The sequence below is a fragment of the Chelonia mydas genome, chromosome 2 (assembly GCF_015237465.2).
Source record: "Chelonia mydas isolate rCheMyd1 chromosome 2, rCheMyd1.pri.v2, whole genome shotgun sequence".
NCBI lineage: Eukaryota > Metazoa > Chordata > Testudines > Cheloniidae > Chelonia > Chelonia mydas.
In genome coordinates, this window is record NC_057850.1 from 11,232,166 (window position 1) to 11,248,473 (window position 16,308).

The 16,308-nt window shown below is 42.9% G+C and overlaps 1 long non-coding RNA gene across 2 annotated transcripts; it reads left to right on the plus strand.

Annotated features, from left to right (window-relative positions):
- The first annotated feature begins 253 nt into the window (after positions 1-253).
- Positions 254-14,854, plus strand: LOC122464386. Of its 2 annotated transcripts, none has more exons than XR_006288345.1 (3): positions 254-307; positions 13,579-13,696; positions 14,750-14,854. It is a non-coding gene; the product is annotated as an uncharacterized LOC122464386 (long non-coding RNA). The 2 variants fall into 2 exon arrangements; XR_006288344.1 differs by lacking the exon at positions 254-307 and adding an exon at positions 11,573-11,654.
- Positions 14,855-16,308: the final 1,454 nt, after the last annotated feature.

A 16,308-nucleotide genomic window follows, 5' to 3' on the forward strand; every position in this document is an offset into this window, starting at 1 on the left:
GAAATTGGAATTAAAACTCAGGCCTTGTCTACAAACACACGGGTATTTTAACCACAGGTGCAGCTTGTCATAAATATAAAGGGAAGGGTAAAATCCCTTTAAAATCCCTCCTGGCCAGAGGAAAAATCCTCTCACCTGTAAAGGGTTAAGAAGCTAAAGGTAACCTCCCTGGCACCTGACCAAAATGACCAATGAGGAGACAAGATACTTTCAAAAGCTGGGAGGAGGGAGAGAAACAAAGGGTCTGTGTCTGTCTATATGCTGCTCTTGCCGGGGATAGAACAGGAATGGAGTCTTAGAACTTTTAGTAAGTAATCTAGCTAGGTATGTGTTAGATTATGATTTCTTTAAATGGCTGAGAAAAGAATTGTGCTGAATAGAATGACTATTTCTGTCTGTGTGTCTTTTTTGTAACTTAAGGTTTTGCCTAGAGAGATTCTCTATGTTTTGAATCTAATTACCCTGTAAGGTATCTACCATCCTGATTTTACAGGGGTGATTCCTTTACTTCTATTTACTTCTATTTCTATTAAAAGTCTTCTTGTAAGAAAACTGAATGCTTTTTCATTGTTCTCAGATCCAAGGGTTTGGGTCTGTGGTCACCTATGCAAATTGTTTGGTAAAAATCCTCACCCTTTCCCAGGAAGTGGGGTGCAAGGGTTGGGAGGATTTTGGGGGGAAAGACGTGTCCAAACTACGTTTCCCAGTAAACCCAGTTAGAGTTTGGTGGTGGCAGTGGATATTCCAAGGACAAAGGATAAAATTAATTTGTACCTTGGGGAAGTTTTAACCTAAGCTGGTAAAAGTAAGCTTAGGAGGTTTTCATGCAGATCCCCACATCTGTAGCCTAGAGTTCAGAGTGGGGGAGGAACCTTGACACAGCTAAACTGGAACAAACCCCTAATGTAAATGTGATTTGTGCCAGTGCAGCTCACTTTTCAAACTGGAGTAAGCTGCATTGATCCAAACCACACAATACTGGTGTAAACTGTGTCTACACTGGGAGTTTGCATCAGTGCAGCTATGGTGGCTAAACTCCCAGTGTAGATAAGGTTTACAGTGCTGCATGGGTCCCATTGACTTCAGTGTTTCTACCCATGGAGAGCAAGTTGAGCAGGAATTGACCTTTGTAGAAAGTTCCCAAAAGTGGGCTCAGAGCAAAACTCCCGAAGTAATTAAGTCAATGTGTGATTTTCCTGTTAACTCAGCCTTCCTGAAGTTTACCTCAGGCTAAACAGCATCAAGGAAAAGGGTGAATTCTATTCCCTAATAGCCCATTTATGTCAATGAGGTGTAAATTCTACCACCTTATTCACCTCAATCAGTTCTTATTTCAAAGCCTAGCTGGGGACCATTTAAAATGCAAACATTGCTAAGCACAGGCAATTTAAGAAACAAACATTCAACTGGAGTTTGAGATGTGATCTGAAAAATTGTCTTTTTCTTTTTCTTCCCCCTTTTTTTTCCATCAGGTTGAGAAGTATTTTTCAGGGGGTAAAGTTAAAGTGGGGTGAGACTGAGGGATGAAGGGTTATATGGCAGTAGGCTGAGGTGAGCACAAGAGTGGTGTAGTGGTCAGGGCAGTAACTAGGGACTTGAAAGAGAAGGGTTCAAGTCTCTCTTCTGCTAAAGACTTTTTTAACCTGGTGAAAGTCACTTGTGTCTTTGTTACCCATCTGTAAAATGGGGATAATAGCCCTTCTCTACATCACAGGGGTGTTGTGATTATAAATATAGTAAAACTGTGAGGTGTTCAGATGGGAGCCATATATAGGGTTGCCACGTTTCTAATTGCTGGTAACTGGACCCTTGAGGCCCCACCCCTTCCCTGCCTCTTCTCTCAAAGCCCCACCCCCATCTCTCACTCCTCGCCCCACACATGCCCTGTTGCTTGCTGGAACATCTCCATCTCCCTCCTCCCACCCCACCTTCCTATGCTCTGGGGCTGGGATGGGAGCTGCTGCAGCCTGACAAGGAGCATGTCTACGGGTAGGAGGCAGCCCCGGCTGAGCAGTGGCTGGCGCTGGTTAGTGACCTGGCGCCTCCCCGCACCCTGCGATAACCGGACTTTTGGTGTCTGGTCAGTACATCTGACCAGACACTGCCAAGTTCCCGTTTCGACCAGACCTTCTGATCAAAAACTGAGCACCTGACAACCCTAAATGACACCCGGACACAGAAGCCAAAAACTGGACTGTCCAGGTAAAACTCAGAAGGGTGGCAACCGTAGCTATATAGGTTCCCGAGATAGATGGCTTACCGCTTCATTTGCAGACATTCTAATGTTTGGGCTCTTCAGGAGGTGTACCGTTTTTGTAAAGTGTGTAATTTTGTGGTGTTTGCTGCACTCGGCTGGCACACTTAAATTTTTTCCTCTTTGGTGCACGAGCACCTGTTTAGTATTGTTGATTGCCCTTATTTCACTTTTAAGCTGGGATCTCTTGTATAATCAAGCTGCTAACAAGCCTCTGTGGTTGTTCTTTTCCTTCTGATACTTTGATTGGATTTCCCTTGAAGATTTTTATTTCACCGTGGGGTTTCAAAATAGAAATTAAATGTTTCCATCAGTCTTTGATATAACGTAGATCCCAAATATTCAGTTCCTTTGATATACCATAGATCCTAGTATTCAGTTAATGATTATCAAATATTCAATTACTTCCTAACCCGTTTAGTATTTAAAAAACTCAGAGACTTTCTTGATACCTTGTGGTTATAAGTACTTCAGCTAAGTCTACCCTAGAGAGCTTACAGTGGCACAGCTGTACGGACGCAGCTGCATCGCTGTAAGAGTGTTCTCCCACCGACATAATTAAACCACCCCCAATGAGTGGCGGTAGCTATGTTGGTGGGAGATGCTCTCCTGCAGACAGAGCATTGTTCTCACTACCACATATGTATTTTTAACACCCCTGAGCGACATAAGTTTTGCCAATGTTCGTGGTAGTGTAGACGTGGTCTTAGCAACAGAACTTCACTTCAGGTTCTGACATTGTTACACCACCGGGCTCTGTTTGGAATTTTTAAAATAACTTTAGCTCTTTATCGTTTCAAATCTCTATAAAACTACAACATAAAATGATACTCTGCTTAGTAGTAGTAATATTAAACAGTTCCTTAAACCCACCAGCTGTATTGTAGAGGTTAGGGGTTCATAACAGGTGGTCAGACTAGATGATCATGATGGTCCCTTCTGACCTTAAAGTCTTTGAGTCTATGTTGGCATCATTTCATCTGCGAGAGACGGTGGGAATTGCAGCCTATGATGTAGCTGGTTTGCAATGTCTCATGTGACTGAATAGTCCAATTCAAGATTTGTAAGATCTTTGGCAGTTGTTGCAAATGTATGTGTCTTGACTGGGAGCTGTTTGCTTCCAACAGGCTCTTTTCTCTTCAAGCTGTAGGAGCCAGCTCCTGTCATGGACTTTGATACCCTGATAGAGATGATGGTGCCACTTGTTACAATCACTTGCCAAGACTTCCCATTGGTCAGGAGCAATTCCAGATTCCTTCATATCATGTGTCTTTATAGCGAAGCTTGGGACATCCTGTTCTTGTTCCCTCTGATAGCTCCCTGCATAGCATGTCCTTGGGTACGTGTCCGTCTTCCAACCTACTCAGAGGGCCCAGCCAGCACAGTCGTCTTTGCTTGAGCAGGGCTGTCACACTTGGTAAATTTGCCCTTTGAAGAACCTCTGCATTGGTGACTTTATCTTGCCATTTGGTGTTGAGTATGCAGCGTAAACAGTGTAAGTGGAAACTGTTTAACCTTTTCTCCTGATAAGCATAAGTTGCCCATGTTTCCCCACCGTACATGAGAGTGCTGAGGACGCAAGCTTGGTACACTAGCATTTGGCCTTGATGGTAAGCTTTGAGTTGTTCCATGCTCTTTTAGTGAGTCTGCTAAAGGTGGTGGCAGCCTTTCCAAAGTGAACATTTAGTTCTTCATCCAGTGAGAGGTTGGTGGTCACTGTAGAACCTAAATAGCTGAACTTTTGGACTACTTCTAGCTGGTTTGCATTTAAGGTAATTGAAGGATCTTGTGGAACCACCTGTCCTAATAGAACAGTTTTCTTGATGCTGATGGTGAGAGTAAATGCTGGACAGGCACTTGAAAGGCAGTCCATGAGTTCTTGTAGTAGATCTTCACTGTGAGCTATGGGGGCAGCATAATCAGCAAATAGAAGTTCCCTGATTAGCACCAACTGAGGTTCAGCAAGCAAGCAGATGCTGTGCAAATCATTACTGGAGCAAGCTTTGTGAAGAGATACAGACAGCCTCAGACACAGGAAACCTCAAAGTCATGTATGACGGCCTGAAGAAAGCTCTAGGTCCCACTGTCAACAAGGTTGCCCCTCTCAAATTGCACAGCAGTGGAATCATTTCAGATAAAAACAAGCAGTTGTTTCTTTGGGCTGAACACTATTCAGAGCTATACGCACAAGAAAGAAACATCACCAGTGAATCACTGGACCAAATACCAACTCCACAGGTCATGCCAGAGCAAGATGTGGAGCCCACTGTAGAAGAGCTAAGCAAGACCATTGATTTGCTATCAAGTGGCAGGACTCCTGGAAAAGATGGCATCCCAGCAGAAATCCTCAAGGGCGGGAAAGACAGCCTATTACCATATCTTCATCAGCTGTTACTCAAATGCTGGAAAGAGGGTGAGGTACCATAAGAGATGCGTGATGCAAACATCATCACTTTGTATAAAAATAAAGGCAAAAAGGGCAACTGCAACAACTGCAGGGGTATCTCGCTACTAAGTGTAGCAGGAAAAGCTTTCGCAAAAGTCATCTTAGTGTGCCCAAAACAGCTGGCTAATCATGTGTACCCTGAATCACAGTGCGGATTCAGGGCTGGAAGATCAACTATAGACATGATATTTTCTCTGCAACAACTCCAAGAAAAGTGTGAAGAGCAAAACCGACCATTGTACATCACCTTTGTGGACCTAACCAAAGCATTTGACACAGTCAGCAGAGCAGGTCTATTTTTAACACTAGAAAATATAGGATGCCCAACGACCCTGGTAAGTCTTATATGTTCATTCCACAACAACATGAAAGCAACTATCCACTTTGGACAGCTCTGAGATGAAAAGCGGAGTGAGGCAAGGATGCATTCTTGCCCCTAAACTCTTTGGAATCTTCCCGGTACTCTTCAACTCTTGTGTTTAAGGACATGAAAGGTGGAGTGTATTTCCACACAAGATCAGATGGGAAACTCTTCAACCTGTCCCATCTTAAGTCAAAGACCAAAGTAAAAAAGGTTTAAGTCTATGAGTAATGTTTAATAAAATAATAACCTGACCTCTCTTTTGAGAGGAGGAATCTCTTATTTTAGCCAGCCTCAGAAAGAAGAAACTTTCTGGTAGGCCAGTGGTTTGGAATCTAATTTCTCAACCTGAAAACTGATCTTTATGTGAAGCATATGTAGCACTCTCTGCATGGCTCATTAGCAAGCTTTAAAGCCAAAGATCTTCACCACTGCAGTGCAGACCTCCTCTGTTTGAACTCATGGCGTAGCCCCATTGGCTGGTAACATTAGTAAACTATAATTCTCTGTGTGAACTAGCCATTAATTGGAAACGCAACACATTTTAACAAGAAGGCGACTCATGGAAATGGACTTCTTGTATAGCAAACAGAAGCTAAGCCTGTATAATCACCAATACATAACATTATTCATAAAATCCATAATTTATGGGTGGTGTTTTCACATCCAAGACTATATCCTGCCAATTCAGGGCTTGGACCAATATAATTTTGAGGGGGAATGTCCACATCTGTAGGGTGAGGGAGGAATAATTTCTGTGGCAGGTTGATTTAAAAAGAAAAAGAAGCCCGAGAGTTCTGAATGGTATGCAATGTTGGAATGAGTCTCAGATAGATGGAATCAGGAGCAGAGGACAGTTGAGGAAGACAAAGATGTGTGAGGCATTCTCTTATGTGGCACTGAATCATGAATTACATGGGAGTTTTGTTATTGACTTCAACGGGAGCAGAACTGGGCTTTTGACAGTTCCAGCAGTAGGACATCGCTACTGGCTGGAGCCCCTGATTGAGGGGCTCTGGCTCAGAGATCATGAGGTTTCAGTGATTACCATGGGAACCAGAAATGATCCCATAAGGATAGAGAAATTATAAAAGGTTTTAATTGAGAGATGATGAGGTTTAAAATGGTTACTATGGAAACCAGAAGTGGCATCCAAAAAAGAGTGTATGTGTTTATCTCCCATTCTGATTGGCAGATAATTGTTTAAATGTTTCAGTGATGAGGTGTTTGTGGCAGAAACACCACATATGCTGTCTGATACATCCCGTGATGCTGGTTCAATTATTATTTATTAAAGCACTCAGAATGTGTTTGGAGCCATAGAGACAGCAAGGGTCACCTAGTCTAATCTTCTGCCAAGATGCAGGAACTTAGACACAAAATTCAGTGGATGACCCAGAGCATAGTTTTGTCATTGGACCTGGTGCTGAAAGGTGCTGAGTGCCTCCTGGGATGTGCAGAGCACGCTCATCGGCCACTGACATGCATGTTTTGCTTGGTATGAGTGGCAAGAAGGAGTTGAGGAAATGGCTTTTTGTATTAGGTGGGATTTCCAGGCATAAAGGACAGCATGGAAAAATTCCTAAAAATAATGGTGGGAGAGGATTCAAAAATACCTACATGGGGAACAACTATTTGATAATGGGCTCTACAGTAGAACACAATCCAATGGCTGAAATTGAAGCTAGACAGATTCAGGTTGAAAATAAGGCGTAAATTTAACTGAGTGTAATTAGCCCGTCCACTGTAGGGGGTAAAATGAGCTTCTTTCTAATGGCTCCAGGTCCTTTTATATCAGTGATATTAACAGCAGCACATGTAGATTTAATAAGTGTGGCTTATTCCTTCCTCCGTATCACGAGTATACCTTAAGTGAGGGTGAGTTATTTTAGTGAAACATTACTGATGTGGGAGTGTTGGAATGCTTGTAAAACACAATTTACCAAGGGTTTTCCATTACTGGCAATTTTTAAATCAAGGTTGGATGTTTTCCTAAAAGTCTAGAAATTATTTTGGGGAAGTTTTATGCTCCACAGGATGTCAGACTGGGTGTTCCCAGTGGTCTCTTATGGCGTTGGAATCTATGAATTTATAAAAGGGCTCAGTGAAGCAAAAGAAGCCAGGGAAAAGGGGGATAGAGCTCTCTTGTGGTTATGGCGCTGGATTGAGACTCAGGCATTCAGTTCTCAGCTCTGCCACAGACTTCCTGCATGACCTTGGGCAAATCATTTAGTCTCTTTGTATGTCCATTCCCCATGTGAAAAATGGGGATAATGATTCTCCTTTCTCCCACTTTTTGCCTTTAAGGCGTTAATAATCAAGATTTTTGGCGGGGAAGCAGGCACCGTCTCTTACTAGGTGTCCTGTAGTGTGTACTATGTACAGTAATTAGCACCTGGGCTGCTGGTGATAGGGGGGTAGTTTGCCATGGGGCCCCCATTTGAGAAGGCCCCCTAGTAGCATTTCAGCCTGGTGTACAGGGTCACAGCACCACTCAGGTTTGACCCGGTGACCTTCTGTCATGATGGAGGGGAGGGTGAGCGGGCCAAAACTGAGTGAGTCACTGTAATCTGAGTTGCAGCACTGCTCAGGTTTGGTCTGATCACCCCTCAGTCATGATGGAGGGGAGGCCAGGTCACATTTGAGGGAGTGACATTGTTGACCTAGTGCACCAGCTTGCCATGCCATTCAGGTTTGGCCCAGCTGCCCTCTGTCATGTTGGAGATGTGGCAGGGCCAAACCTGAGCAACGCTGCGACACTGTGGCCAGGTCACAATGGCTGGAGTGGGGAGCCAGGCCCAGCTCTGTGGGACAGGAGCCCGCTGTGGGGTGAGTGCAAGGCAGGTTTCCTCTCCAACCCTTCCCCCAGCTCTCCTTGCCTCAGCGGTAACTTTTTGGAAGGATAGGAAGACTCCATTTCTGATTTTCTCCCAGGCCCCACAAAATCACTTTGTGGCCCTGCCTAGCACAATGGGACTCTGGTCTTGACTGGGGCCGTGAGTTGTTACTGTAATACCAATAACAGTAATATAGTAGGAAGGAGCATGGGAATAGACGAGGAGTTGTGCAGGTCTCCGTCTGAGAAAGAGAACTTTGAATGTGGACGGGATGAGGAAGCCAATGAAGCGATTCAGAGAGGAGATTGATGATGCCATGCTGGGTGGGGATGCGGTTCAATAGGACGAGGTCGGCGTGGTTTATTGTTCCACAACACTGCATGTTTCTAAAGGCATTTAATATTCTAATTCTGACTACGGTTAACCCTGAAACTCCCAAAGCAAATACCACACATCAGAAAACTATGTGGCATTGTGAAAACATGATCCAAGATTTTCCAAAATGTCTAATGACTTTGAATGCTTCAGTTTTTGAGACACCTTTTAGAGGTCTAATTTGTAGACGGTAGGCACCTGTGAGTAAATCCGTTTGCTCAACAGTGCCCTTAAGCATGTGCCTATTTTGAAGCACTTGGGTACTTGGAATTGAAGGCACAACTTTAAGTTTTGGTTGCATTGGGTCCTTACTGGGGAACTATTATGGAACTACAGTTTCTCATTGGACCTTGCTGAGATCAAAGTAGTGGTCCCCTATATTTCCCAACCTACATTTTCAGATTTTTTAAAGCAAGATTAATATAACAGTGTGTTGGGGAGCGTGCGGATGGAGGTTTTTATGACGTGAAGGTCTTCATGTTGCCATGGCCTTCACACAGCGAGTTAGAACTCTGTTACTGCATTTGAAAAAAGAGGCCCTGTCTACACACAGCTTGCACTGGCTTAGTTAAACCTTCTTATTTGGGTTTAAGAGTGGTTTAGTTCAGTTAATGTAAGCCTCTTCCTAACCGATTTAAGATAAACAGAAATAAACATGTTTTTTAAACCCAAATAGAAGTGTCTACATAGCCTTCTGCACCCAGTTTCAGTAAATCGGTGTAAAAAAAATCACACCTTAAATTAAATCAGTGTGGCTCTGTTTTGTAAACATGCCCTAAGATTACATGAAAATTAAGTCAAAGTGCATGTTTCTGAAGGTTGCCTTTTGCGGTTTGATCATAGAGTTCATTAGGTGATGTCATAAACATACAGCTAAGAGTAGCACAAAATCCCTCCTTTACCTGTAAAGGGTTAAGAAGCTCAGATAACCTGGTTGGCACCTGACCAAAAGGACCAGTAAGGGGAGAAGATACTTTCAAATCTGTGAGGGAAGGTTTTTGTTTTGGGCTTTTGTTGCTCTCTCGAGAGACAAAAGAAGAGACCAAGCAAGTAATCCAGCTCCTACTGAAAGGATATATCTAATATTACAGAAATAGTAAGTAATAGCAAGGAATGTGTTAGATTATCTTTTGTTTTAGCTTGTGAATTTTCCCTGTGCTAAGTGGGAGGTTTATCCCTGGGTTTTTTTGTAACTTTAAAGTTTTGCCTAGAGGGGAATCCTAGGTGTTTTGAATCTGATTACCCTGTGAAGTTACCTTCCATCCTGATTTTACAGAGGTGCTTCTTTTACTTTTTTTTTCTTTATAATAAAGTTCTGTTTTTTTCTTTATAATAAAGTTCTGTTTTTTAAGAATCTGGTTTACCTATTTGGTTGGTATATTATTCTCAAGCCTCCCCAGGAAAGGGGGTGAAGGAGCTTGGGGGGATACTTTAGGGAACAGGAATTCCAAGTGGTCCTTTTCCTGAATCTTTGTCTAACTCACTTGGTGGTGGCAGCAGTACCCATCCAAGGACAAGGAAGGATTTGTGCCTTGGGGAAGTTTTTAACCTAAGCTGGTAGAAATAAGCTAAGGGGGTCTTTCATGAGGGTCCCCACATCTGTACCCTAGAGCTCAGAGTGGGGAGGGAATCCTGACAGGTGATTAGCAAGCCTTGTTAATATGCTGGACTTCTTTCCTCCTAGCAGTGTGAATAGACCAGGTAAGGTAACAGTGATGGACTGGAGCAGTCAGTCAGAGCTGGGTGAATAATTCATAATGAATAATTTATCTGAAGAGTGACACCTCTTTTTCTGTTCAAATTGTCCGTGAACAGATAGTGATTTTTCTCAAATTTGTCTTTTGAAGTTAGGAGCTGAACAATGTTTTTATCTAATTCTTCTTTATCTATCTGGTGCTTATTTGTGAAAAGTTCCTTTCATGCATTTGCGTGGTTTAACTGGACACTTAAGTTACATAGCTCTTTTCTAGTCCATGTTTGTTTACAAGAACTCTCAGAATGAAGTTTCTGCTGAGAGAATACAAATTCGAAATCTGCTTTGTGTAATATCCAGTTAAATGTTGGTGCTTTTACAACCCTTGGTTACTGTGTATTACCTACACCTGATCTGCAGAGTATATGCACCTAGTAAAGAGCCTGGCTCCAACTCAAGCTATAGAGCTTCATGCTTTCAGATTTAGCAATCCCCACCTCAATCCCAGGTGTCAGCTACAATGGCGGGTATTGCACTTTGGCCAATATTCCTGTCAATAAACATGTTTTGCTAGTATGTGAGTGAAAAGTGAATGCAAAAGGGACCCCAGCACCGCTGAAGTGAATTCTTTTAAAAGTGCAGACAAATATTCACAGAAATTGTTTTTGCAGTATTTTTGCAGCTCTACTCAGAATGTAAAAACTTGAAAACATCTGGGATTCTGATTCTGAGAATTTACCTTGGGAGTATTAGAACACAATGTCCTATAGACGTGGGGAAATGCAAAATACTGGAAGGAAAAATTGATTGTATAATCTTCTGCAGAAAAAGTGAGGCATTTATTTATAGAATAACTAATTAGGATATAATTCTTGCTTATGATGATAGAATCCATTAGTCAAGAAGCACAGATGTCATTATGGTGAGCCAAAGAAAAACAAAAATATAAATTAAAAGAAATAAACAGGAGAAGCATTTAACAAAAATGATATTCTACAATTATATAATGCTTCTCATCCGTAAATATAGCAAAGCTCATCTCTCTCTAACCTTGCCCCCTCCCACAAATACACACAGAGATAAACAGTCTGTGCCTATGCACATGTAGGACTCGCTTCGTCTGTCACAAATACAGCCACATTTAATATCACACAGACATTCTGCACAACAGTTTAGGACAGGAAGTGAAGAATATTGTATCCAGTTGAAATTGTAGTGCATACTGTCTTGTGAGAAGCAAATCCCAGCACACCCAATGGAACTGTTCTAGTACTCTTGTTTACAGAACTGTCAGAGTCTGCTCCATACTGAGCATCAGCTGGCGTACCACAATCACTGGGACAAATTCAGCCTTGGCGTGATGGGGTCTACAAACCCCATACTGAGCGTAGACAGAGGCAGGAGGAGATCCTCTCCTGTTTACAAGCAAGCAGCTTGATCACCCCCCCCCCCAGCCCCCATGCAGCTGCCAGAGCTGCCAATCATGGAGGCAGGCACCCACAGCTGCACTCAACAGAGGAAACAAGGCCTGCTATAAATGAGGGAGTACAGAGAAGGAAAGGGAGGCTGAAAGTCCTGGATTAGCACAGGAGTAATAGCCCTGCACCACGCTATCTCCAAGAAAACAGCCAGGCAACTGAAGCAGACTGCAGGCCCTAAAATTGAAGGGTTGATAGACTTAATTGGAGGTGAGGTCCAGGAAATGCCCTGACTGAGAACAACCAGTGTGGGGTGGTAGGTGACAACTAGGGTTGTGCGGTTGACAGTTTTTGTTTTCCTGTATTGAAGCAGCTCTCTTGGAAAGGGCCACCTAAATATCCCATGATGCAATCTACTTCTCTGGTGGAGTGTCCTTATTTAGTGAAAGTGGTTTTAAGTGTGTTTAGGTGTGTATCCTGGACTTTCTCGTCAGAGCAAATTCTGTGGTATCTGAATGCCTGACTGTAGATAATGGATTGATTTTTTTTTGGTGTATCTGGCATGGCTGCTGGATCTGTGGAGGTAAATGTGATGATTGGCAGGTTTCTTGTGTATTGTCATTTGTAGGGTTCCATTGGGGCCCTATGTACAGTGTGTAAAACTGGAATTTTCAAAACCAGTTTTGTAAATGATTTGTCATCTCAGCAGTGGTAAAAGTCAGCCCTCCTCCCATGTAAAGCCGGAATAGTTACTGCACTCCATGCAGCTAAAGTGCACAGAGGTTGGGAATTAAATCCACTTACAAAGCTAGACTGGGGCCTGGAGCAGCAGCTACTATACAGGTGGCAGACTGTAGGTTGGTAAAGTGTACACAGATCCTCTGTGCCAAGCATGTCAGGCATTAGGGCCAGTGCATCATGCAGTCCACTACCCTACCATATCCCCAACAGCTGTCTTCCTTACCAAGATATTTGGGAAATGTGTGGGTTCTCCCTCTGCCACACACAGGGCTGCAAAGGCCTTCATAAAAACTGGGTAAGTGATAGGTCTCAAAATACAATTGTAAATGGGGAATCATCATTGAGTGGGTGTGTTTCCAGTATAGACCTGTGGGGGTCAGTTCTTGGCCCCACGCTATTTAACATTTTTTAATCAATGACCTGGAAGAAAGCATAAAATCATCACTGATAAAGTTTGCAGATGGTACAACAATTGGGGGAGTGGTGAATAATGAAGGGGACGATTCACTGATTCAGAACTATCTAGATCGCTTGGTAAACTGGGCACAAGCAAACAATATGCATTTCAATATGGCTAAATGGAACCAAGAATGTAGGCCATACATACAGCATGAGGAACTCTATCCTGGGAAACAGTGACTCTGAAAAAAATTCGGGTTTCGTGGTGGCTAATCAGCTGAACATGAGCTCCCAGTGTGATGCTGTGGCCAAAAGAGCTAATGCTATCCGGGGATGCATAAACAAGGGAATCTTGATTTGGAGTAGAAAGGTTATTTTACCTCTATATTTGGCAGTAGAGTGATTGCTGCTGGAATACTGTGTCCAGTTCTGATGCCCTCAATTCAAGAAGGGCGTTGATAAATTGAGAGGGTTCAAAGAAGATCCACAAGAACGATTAAAGGATTAGAAAACATGCCTTATAATGATAAACTCAATCTATTTGTCTCAACAAAGAGAAGATTAAAGAGCATCTTGATTACAGGCTATACATATCTACATGGTGAACAAATATTTAATAATGGGCTCTTCGATCTAGCAGAGAAAGGTGCAACATGATCCAATGGCTGGAAGTTGCAGCTAGACAAATTCAGACTGGAAATAAGGCAGAAATTTTTAACAATGAGAGAAATTAAGCATTTGAATAATTTACCAAGGGTTGTGGTGCATTCTTCATCACTGACCACTTTAAAATCAAGAAGGGATGTTTTTCTAAAAGACGTGCTCTAGGAATTATTTGGGGGGAAGTTCTGTTGTTATACAGGAGGTCAGACTAAGCAGTCACAGTGGTCCTTCCTGGCCTTGGAATTTCTGAAATCTATGAAACAGTGTCATCTCTGCTGCGGGCAAATATTTTCAGCCCCACTGCAAGCCTTGGGTTGTATGGACAGTATGGGTCCTCTGTGAATATTGCCCTACATCCAAGACTTTGGGTGATATGAAGAGTCTCTTTCAGTGGAAGTCGCTGTTCCACAAATGCTGCTCACCGGGAACTCCAGATTGCTGCTGGTGTGTAGGACTGAGAGGATTCGGCTATTGTGGGAAACCAGGGTTGGGGAAAGTTTCTTCATCAGGTAAGCTCCAATTTTGTTAATCGTTAATTTAATAATGGTTACTTAAAAACAAAAGCATTCCCTTACATTAAAAGTTCCTTCTTTCTTACTAATCAAGCAGTAACCAGTTCCCTGAGATCTAATCTAAATAATCTGATAGTCTAGGTGATTGCTTTGATTTCGTATTAAATAGATTCTGTGTTCTATTCTCATGTATTTAGATACAGTGAACAGAATAGGCCAGATCTTAAGTTAGTGTAAATCACCTTGTTCCTTTGAAGTCAATGCATCTACCCCAGTTTACATCAGTTGAAGATCTGGCCCAGTATGGCTTTGATTATATTACTGCACAATGCAATTTTCCTTTGAAGGCCCAGTTGTGCAGTCCTTCCCATGGAACACTCTCATGGACCATTATAAGAGTTTTGCCTATATAGGAACTGCAGAGAGGAAGGATTACCCAGTGGTTATCGCACTTGGGGGCACAGAAGACCTGGGTTCAGTTCCCTGCTCTGCTACAGACTTCCCATGTGACCTTGGGCAAGTCACTTACAGATGAGGAACTGAGGCACAGACAGTAAGTGGGGATAATAGCACTTCCCTACCTCACAGGGGTATTGGGAGGAGAAATCCACCAGTGATTGTGGGGCACTCAGTTACTGTAGTATGGCGGCCATATAAATACCTTAGATAGTACCAGCCTCATAGAGGGATGAACTTTGTTGCATTTTATGGTGAGGAGAGCCATTTTTTGGTCCTGTTTTCAAGTTTGTTTTTTTGCTCCCTGTGAGAAAGCAAGGGACAGTGAAATAAATATCCCAGTTACAATTCCATGGGGAGAGTCCTCTCAAAATAAAGAACTGAAAATTGGAAATTGCTGTTTTAGGATCAGCTGTCATTTTCTCTGTCAAGCCATTGAAAGGTTTTTGAAAAATAAAAGTGTTTTGAGGCTCTCTTTCTCTCTCGCTCGCTCCTCATTCCCTTCCCCTTCCTTTGAAATGTCATGACAACCTTAGCACATAGTAATGATCTTTTGCAGAATTAAATTCACCTTCCCATTTCTCTTCCCCATAGGCTGGGTTGTGCGTCTGGCTTGGAGGTCATGTCTCACTCAGAAACTACCGAAGTCATGCTAGGAACAGTGTAGAGACACCGGGATAATAAAATCATTGGGCTGAATCCTAAGGCTCTTGCTTAATTCATTCTTAGTCCTTATGCAAACTCCCAATGAAGCCAGTTATTTAGACCAAGGCCAGACTTATGATTTGCTAGGCCCACAAGAAGAGCAATTTTCCAAGCAGCCAGCACCGCATGGTGGATCAGGCTACAAGTCCCTCATTTGACTGATGGAGAAACGGAGGCACAGAGAGGGGAAGTGACTTCCCCAAGGTCACACAGCCACCTAGTGGCAGATCCAGGGACAGAAACCAGGCCTGACACCCTGTGCAGTGCCTTATACAGTCACTTATATTAGCCTGAGTTTTAGTGGATATCGTGAAAGAAGTGAGTTTTAGTGGGAACTTGAATGAGGCTTGGGGAGTGGCTTGGCAAACCCACATGAGGAGGGTATTCCATGAATAAGGTGAGGCATGAAAGAAAACATGGAAGCAGGAAGAGAGAACAAAAAGAGTGGAGCATTGAGGCTGGAATAACTGGTGGAGTGGTGGGGGTAAGGAGTACGGCAGGGGGGATGTGGTAAGAGATGGTAAGCCTCAACTGTTAGTATTTCATCCTTCTATATTACTTATTAATAGCCCACTTATAAGTTGGAAGAAGTCAAGATTTCAATGTACAAAGTAGTCAGCGCAAAGGTATTTGTACCATATGTTTAGAACAGAGGAGATGCAGAGATTCCAAATGGATTTCAGCCACTGTTTTATCTTGTAAACCTGACATTCCTTCTGGAAGGGAATGTGCCGCAGAAAATGGAGCACTGTTTATTTCATGACATTTATATGGAAAACACTCAGTCATATTCTTTTCTTTTTCATACAGTTGAGACGGAGAGTAACTTGTCTTATGAACCTATCAAGCAGTTTCTTACATCGAGCTCAACTTTCTGCCTATTTCTTTAACAGAGCTTTTCAATCTGGCCTAAAATTATTATCCTTGCCAAGACATGATCTTCTGAAGGGGCGGGAAAGAGGTGGGACCACCACAGCCTGACTCAGCAGACCAATAAATTACTTTTACATCTTCCCCTTAGATGTTTGCTCTATAACCCTTGTGGCTTTGTAGCTAATGCACTCCACAAGAGTTAGCAGAAGTGTACAGATTTCAGAACTATGGCCAGCTCCAGCTATCTCCAGCTAGTCGGTGAGGTTTTTCTGCAAAATTACTACTGAGGGACAGGTTTTGCTTTCAGGGCTAAGTGTCTCTTGCTTTAAAGTGGCGGTGTGGAAGAATGCAGGGAATAAGGATCTTCCTTTGTGCAGATGCTAATGCCACCATGGTTCTGAGCACACAGGAACGACAAGAGAAGCTCCACTTGTAAAGCAGGTGGGAAAGGAGAAGTGGGGAGTAGGTGAAGCCATGGCTCCATTTCCTCCCACTCCACCAGTTTGACACCCAGGTGCAGAGGAATTATGCTTCGCTCTGTAAAGGGATTTTCCCCACCCTAATGCAAGATGGAA